General features: G+C 60.6%; 1 long non-coding RNA gene across 2 annotated transcripts; it reads left to right on the top strand.

Moving 5' to 3' along the window:
• Nucleotides 1–415: 415 nt before the first annotated feature.
• LOC122491123 lies at nt 416–6,254 on the top strand. 2 transcript variants are annotated; one of them, XR_006299285.1, is made up of 4 exons: nt 420–1,905; nt 2,071–2,969; nt 3,362–3,547; nt 5,439–6,254. It is a non-coding gene; the product is annotated as an uncharacterized LOC122491123 (long non-coding RNA). The 2 variants fall into 2 exon arrangements; XR_006299284.1 differs by having other exon boundaries at nt 416–1,905; nt 2,071–3,547.
• Nucleotides 6,255–7,642: the final 1,388 nt, after the last annotated feature.

Here is a 7,642-nt window from a genome sequence, read left to right on the forward strand (position 1 = left end):
CCTGTGCCCTCTTATTCGGGTTACTTACTTCCCAAGGTTCCCGCAGGCCGTTCGCAGGAAGCGGTCTCCCGGGGTGGGGATGCCGTCCTCCCCACAGGGTTCCTCCCGCCCCAGATGCCCACCCACTCGGACAATGTTGACTTCCTCTTCACGCCCTCCACCCCCTCCGGCCTCCCTCCTCCACCCTCCTCCTGGTCAATGAGTAGCTTCTCCGCCCACGGCAGGGACGTGGGTCTGTGAGTCGCGGGGAAGAGCGTGCCAGCCACCGGCTGGGCGTCCAAGCCTTCCCCCTGCTGCGGCACGCTGCTCCCCCCCCCCCCCCCCCCCCCCCCCCCGCTGAGGCCCCGGGCGCTGGGCTCTCACACTCCAAGTCCACATGGCAGAGCCCTTCCTGACCTTGGGTTCTTTCCACATGAGTTCCCTCGGTCACTTTTTAAACCAACCCAAACACGCGCCCGCACGCACAGACCACAGAAGCAACATCGCTCTGAGACCCTGTCCCCACGTGGCAGTGGGGGGCTCTTGAAGGGGCTTGGAGGGGCCAGGCCCGGCCCAGAGAAGGTGTCGCGCCCTGTCCCACGCCTGGGGGCCGGCTCTCTAGGGACAGAGTGTGGCGCTGCATGACTGTGGCGGAGGTCTCAGACCTACACGTGTCCGTCCCAACCGCGAAGCGTCCCCGGGACTCCCGATGCCTGCCCCCAACACCCCGGACGGGTGGACCTGCCTCTCCAGCCTCTGGTAGGCTGAGCGATGCCCCTTCCCGCCTCCCACCCCTACAGCATCCCCCACGGACGTCGTCGCGGACCCGATCCAAGGTCTGCTCGTTCGCGGGAAACCCCGCACCGGCGTCTGCCCCCTCGACCGCCTCGCCGGATCACCCCTGGATCACGCAACACCCTCCCACTGGGTTCCCTGCCGCCCCCGCCACCATCTGTCGTCCACGCGGCGGCCGACGGAGCCTGAGAACACGCGCCGAGGGGTCTCCCCTCCGCTCACAGCCCCCGCGCGGCCTCGCTGCACCAGCCTGAGCAGAAGGGCGACCACGGGCCCCAGGCCGCCCCGCTCGGCCTGCCCTGCTTTTTCCTCAGCACTTAGCGCCTTTGAATCTACTACTTTAGGCCCGTGTTCTCTTTTTTGCTTTTTTCCTGTCGTCCCACACGCGGGCACTAATTCCATACAGGCCCAGGTCTGTCTGTTTTGCTCGCCGACATACGATGAGGGGGAGGAGAGGACGCAGCGCCTGGCCCAGGCCCGGCCCATGGGAGGTGCTTAGTAAATATTTGCTAAGTGAATGAATGCACGGAATGCATTTCTATTTCCAGCCCCAGCCAGGCCCCTGGCAACCCAGAAAGCAGACAGCTCTGCAAAGAAGAAAGCCCCAGCTCTCAGGGTTTGAGGACTGGTTTCCGTTTGAAGGGCTGGCTGAGAAACAGGTTTTTCCCTCCTCGGATCTCACATCTCCCAGCACCTCCTGCTGCCAGGTTTCCCCGAGCAGCTGAGCGTGGACAGGCTGGGGGAGGGGAGGGGGCTCTGGGGTGGGGGCGGAGCACTGAGGCCCCAGGCTGTCCCTGCAGCTGTTCCCGGGGCAAATGCCTGGAATTCTGGGATCATTCCCACCGGCCAGGCCAAGCCCGGGCCAGCCGAGGGCTGACCCCCTCCAAGCCAGGAGGGCCTGCCTGCCACCGCCTTCCGTGTTCTCCCGAGAGAGCCGTGGCCCTCGTCCCGGAGCCCGAAGGCCAACCTCGTGGGAGTGACGGGCCCGAGTGTGCCCCCTCCCAGCCCTCTCTGGGGAGTCGCAGCTCAGCCTGGCCTGTTCACTGTCACACGCCCGATGGCCCGGGCCGCTCCACAAGTCACACGGCAGATTTTCCATTAGCGTCAAACGGATCCTGACCTGCAACTGATGTGAGCGGAGAGGGGGAAGTGTTTTAGATAACTCGCATCCTGGGGGTCTCCGGGGCTAGGCCCCCAGAGGGCACCGCACCCCCGCAGGAGGGGCGGGAATGGCCCTTTGAGGGCTGACCTGCTCACGCCCCTCTGCCTCCGTCCACCTGTCTCACGCCCACACAGGGACCCTCCGCAAAGTGAGGGACGCGACCCGGATGCTACGAGACAGGAGGATTCATGATTTGCCTGGTTGCAAGTGCCTACTGGATGCTTCTGCGCCCCACACGTTTGTGGAGAACCTACTGTGTCCCTAGCACTGTGACCTCTGGGTGACCCCCGCCCCACCAGGCATGAGAAAGTCGGGGTGCTCCCGACATGAGGTGTAAGGGCCCCGAGGGGCACTATCAGCTGGGAGTGGAGGCAGGAAATCTCTCCCCGGACTGCCAAGCACTGGTGCTTTCAACTTCCCAGATACAATTTCCTCTTCGTCTTGGGAACAAAATCCCTTTGCTTCCCTTTAGTGAAATTTCCTTGCCCAAGCTTTACCCTCATGATGGCTTCTGTTGCTGGCTTACAGCCTCGCCATCCCCAGAGTGGTCACATGGGCTGGCCGCAGTCACGCGACCCAAGGCCAGCCAAAGAGAGAACTGCACGCCCCTACCCCCAGAAACCAGTTAAGGGATGCCCGTGGTGACCCAAGTCCAAACAATCAAAACGACGCTCAGGGTTTTGCTGGAATGGTGAAGGCAGAATGACCCTGGTCCTCCAAGTGGGGAGTCCTGAGGACCCCCTAGGCCTAGAGCTCTGGGGCCACCTTCACCCGAGAGCAAAGGCAAGTGAAATCAAGGTTAGAGTCTGAGTAAGATGCTGCCCGGTGGTGTCTTTGAGCTGCGGCCGTGCCTAAAAGTTAGCTGCCTTGTACACTCTCCTGTCGAGTGAACCAGAAAACTCTTCGTTCCTGAAACGAGCTTCGCCTGGGGCCCGTCCCTTGTAACCAAAGGAATCTTCTGTGCAACTGAACAGTGTAATTCTCAATGTATTGAAACGGGGTTCTCTAGACGCTTACGGGGAGCAAAGCAACGGTAAGGTACCGGGAAGATAGAGCCTTCCTGGCTCTTAAAAGCGGGGAAGGGGATCTCGGGTTTGGGCACATACATGTGCAAACTCACCTCCTCCCTGGGCTCCTTCTGGAACTGCCCACACTGGCCTGGCCTCCAAAAATCCGAACCCTGCTGCTGACAGGCTCCACCACTGGGGCAGCTGTGTTTATGGCACTGGCATCATCGCCCCCTGAGTGATCATCTCACCTCCCTGCTAGATGGGACCCCGGCAGAGGCAGAGGATGAGTTTTCTTTCCTCCGCAGCTGTCTCCCCATCCCCCGCCACTGCCCATCACAGAGCTTGGTAGACAGATCGCCGTGTCGTCAGGGCAGTCTCAGTCTGAGCCTCCCGGCTTCCCTCTCCCCACCCCCAGCACCTGCCACATCTCCCCGAGGGTCAGGCCGGTGGGCCAGCAATGGGTCCGGGGAGAGCCTGCAGAGCATACAGCAGGCAGCACAGGGGCGGGTCCTGGTGACGTCAGAGAGCAACAAAGAAGTCAGGCTTCGGCTGCAGAGAGATGAACCACCGCCCATCTCATCATGCCCTCACCTTACTAGAGGTAAACACATGACCCCCAGAGCTTCATACCTGCCCACACATGGTGTGAGATGGGAGAGGCCGGACCCAGCCTGTGGTCACCTGGGGGAGGCAGCATGGTGGGGGGGGGGGCAATGTGGCCTGGGGGGGGCAGCACGGCCTGGGGGGACAGCGCAGCCTGGGGGGGCAGCACAGCCTGGGGGGGCAGCGCGGCCTGGAGGGGCAGCGTGGCCTGGGGGGGGCAGCGTGGCCTGGGGAGGCAGCGTGGCCTGGGGAGGCAGCATGCCCTGGGGGAGGCATGTGGCAAAGGCAAACCCAGGCCCAGATCGTAGAGGGCAAAAACACTCTCTCTGAAAAGAAAGGTCTGGGTTCAAGGCCCAGAGAACGGGGATTCTGAAAAGAGAAAGCGTTCAAGCAAAAAACCCAAGGGGACTGTCTGCTGTACCCTGAGTTTTCACCTTGAACCCGACCATGTGGGGAATGCTGGGGCCATGTGGGGAATGCTGGGGCCCTAGAACTCTCTGGAACTCTCTGGGGAGATCTCTAGGGCCTGGAAAAGACCTCACAGACTGATTTGCAGAAGCTGCATCGGGGGAAGAAGCTGTCAACTGAGCCCAGCGCGGGGTGAACTGGGTGGAGGGTGGGCTCTGAGAAGGGGCAGGGCAGGCTCCCAACGTCTGGCCATCCTGGGGGAGAAGTGGGTTTGCTGGCGCCTTCTCTACACCCAGAGTCTTTCCGCTCCCTCCTTCGCTGCGGCCACGTGGGGCCCTGAGCGTGGACAGACTGCCACTTCCCCTGGCCCCGCTGAGCGGGTTCCTAGAGAATCCTTGCAAGCAACCAGAACGGACCGCTATCAAAGAATCAATAACTAGAACCAACAGCAGCATAAAATATGTCCAAACCACGAGTCCCAAGAATTCCCGTGAGAGTGGTGACGACCTGGGCAGGTCTGCGAGCCCCTGCAGGGAAGGGCACCGCTCGTCCTCTAGACGCACACCCCCACGTGTCTCCCCTCCCCCAACTCCCCCAGCCACGCACCTCTGGGGACATCTAGGAGGGAGCCAGCCACAGGCGAGCAGACCGAACGTGTGTGGGCAAATGGAGTAGGTGGCCGGTGCCCCTCGCCGGCCAGGGCCCATCCTGCTGGCGGGAAATAGCGCTCCTAGGTTTCTGCGCCTGGGGGTGGGGGGCAGAACCCCCCCCCCGGCAGCTCGCCTCCTCCGGCTCCACTCAGGGACCGTGATGCACCAGGCAGCGTCCAGCGCGGGAGAAGGGCCTTTCCTCTCTCCAGCTCCTCCATTGGCAGCGACCAGATGCGCTGGGCCGGCTGCTGACACGGACCCTGTCCAGGCTAGTTCCGTGACTCCCGTGGACAGAGGGCCACGCGTGCCTGGGTGACAGCACACGCCTGCAGGCCCGGGGCTGAATCCCCAGGGTGTCCAGAGCCAGTGGACGCAGGGGGCAGGTGTGCGATCAAGCAGGGCGAGGGCGGGGCGGTGAGCAACCTTCCCACGGCAGTAGTGGTGTTGGTGGCTCGACGAGCCGAAGGCGGGTGTCCGAGGCGGCCTCGGGGCTGACCCAGAGGAACGCGCACACGGAGGGGACTTTGGCCCACCGTTGGGAAGAGTGCGTGAGGCTCCGGGGAGACAAGGTGAGTCCGGCCTTGAACGGCTGAGTCTGGGGTGACGGGGACCCCGGGACGGAATGTCCATCCCACCAGCACAGAGGTACCGAGGGTCTGGGAGGGGCTGGGGCTGGCCGGGCGGGCCTGGGTCTGGTGGGTGTCCCCACCCTGCTTCCCAGGCTGGCCCCGCTGGTCACATTCTCTGAGCCGTTTCTGCAGCGTTTATGGAAATGTAATTTTGCCCGGGAGATGCATACGTAATTGGGAATATTTTAATGTCTGTTTACAGTCGCTGTTCTTGCCTGACTGATTAGCTGCGTTGAGGGAGAGGATTGTGCCGGGCGGCCTCCGTGGGCGCAGGGCTCCGGATGCCTGTTTCTGGGATTCAAGTGCCACTTAATTTGGAATAGTCCTCTGGGTCCAGAGCAGAAAGTGACCTCAGAGACGAGCCCGTCTCTGTCACGGGGCTGGGCCGCAGGACCTAAGTGAGCCAACAAGGGACACCCTCACTCAGCGTTCTGGAGGCTGGAGTGTGGGCCCCACACGTCAGCCGTGATGTTCTCAGGCTTGGGTCACATCACCTCAGTCCCTGCCTCCATCGCCACCTGGCCTCTTCCCTGTGTGTCTGTGAGTCCTCCTCTTATAAAGACACCAGCCGTCGGAGTTAGGGCCCACGCTCACCGCTAGGACCTCACCTCCGCTTGATTACGTCTGCAAAGACCTATTTCCCTATAAGGTCACATTGCGATGTTCCAGGCGGATGTGAGTTTGGGGGAACCCTATTCAACCCACTCCATCGTCCCACAGTCCCACACAGATGAGGAAACCGCATCTGAACCGTGAGATGTTTCAGGCCGGCTGGGATCGACCTTGGAGCACAGCCTGTATCCTTCCCGGCCCTGCCTTCCAACGACCAGCTCCCCTAGAAGCTCTGGGCCTTCAGCGCTTGGCCCCCTTCCAGCCGGCTGGGCTCCCCCGTCCTGGGCCCATCCTCCCCCCTCCAGGGAGCGGTGAGGAGCCGTCTCCAGACACACTGTCAAGTGGATAAAGCTGGGTGCAGTAGGCAGTGTGCTGTCTTTGGTGCAATAAAAGGTAAAAATAGGAATATGTGCGTGTTTATTTATATTTGCAAAAGATACGAGCCCTGGAGTGATCGATCAGAAACCGATAAAAATGGTGATCGCGGGGTAAGCGGAGTGAAGCAGGGCAGTGAAACTTTGCGATAAGGTGTGCGTTAGAAAACCCACCCAGCCCTCCTCCTGTCTCCCTCACCGCTCAGAACACTTGGCCCTGATGCTTCCGTCACCGCACGTGGGGGCTTTGGTCCCCACCGCAAGCAATCCTCCGCAACACCAGCCGGGTGTCCTACAATTTAACTCAATTCTGGCACCATCCACCCAGAGACAGCGTCGGATCCCGCAGGTTAGGGGCTGAGTCCCACGACACCCTACCCCTGTCACCCCCGACACCCCCCCTTCAGGTGCCAATCACGATCAGCAGGGCCCAGCGGACCCACCACTTCTGACCACGGGCTACACCCAGGGTTCCCACGACCCTCCTGGGCTTCCATCAGTTTGCTAGAGCGGCTCCCAGATCTCCAGGAAACACGGTCACCGGGTCATCGTGTGACAAAGGAGGGGACAAAGTTGCAGATGAGCAGTCGGATGGAGGGGTGGGTACGGCGGATCCCGGAGGGTCCTGAACACAGGACCTTCTGTCCCGCAGACTCGGGGTGCGTCACCCTCTCGGCGGGGACGTGTGCACCCGCCTGGCAGCTCTCTGGGCCCCACCTGCTGGGATTTGCGGGGCTGCCTCACGCAGGAGTGAGGCGGCTCATCACCTCCATACCCGGCCCCTCCCCCTTCCCGGAGAATTGGGGGTCGGGGCTGAAAGTTCCGAGCTTCAGTTCCCCAGAAAGACCCAGGACCGATCCAGGAGCCCACTGAGTCACCTCATTAGCCCAAAAGATGCTCCCAGTGCCCTTGTGACCTAGAAAATTACGGGGCCCTCGGGAGCTCTGTGCCGGGGACGGGGGCAGAGACCGGTACAAATGTTTCCCATGATCTCACAGTGTTTGACTTCAGAACTATGTAAATGTTGTGGGCTCCTGGGTGGCTCAGTCAGTTAAGTGTCTGACTTGAGCTCAGGTCATGATCTCACGGTTCATGAGTTTGAGCCCCGCCTCGGGCTCTGTGCTGACAGCTGGGAGCCTGGAACCTACTTCAGATTTCGTGTGTCTCTCTCTGCCCCTGCTTGGCTTATTATGCTCTCTCTCTCTCTCTCTCTCTCTCTCAAAAATAAATAGAGAAAGAAAGAAAGAAAGAGAACTATGTAAATGTTTTCGTATTCAAAAGCTTAAACTGAAAAAGAAAGTATCCTTACAAAAAGAAAACAACCAATTTATATAAATTTATGTTCTTTAGATTGTATTACAGTATTTAGATTGTTTTCAATGGGATTTTTTTAAGGACAAAAGATGATAAAGAAATTATA

Source organism: Prionailurus bengalensis, chromosome C2 (genome assembly GCF_016509475.1).
Source record: "Prionailurus bengalensis isolate Pbe53 chromosome C2, Fcat_Pben_1.1_paternal_pri, whole genome shotgun sequence".
NCBI lineage: Eukaryota > Metazoa > Chordata > Mammalia > Carnivora > Felidae > Prionailurus > Prionailurus bengalensis.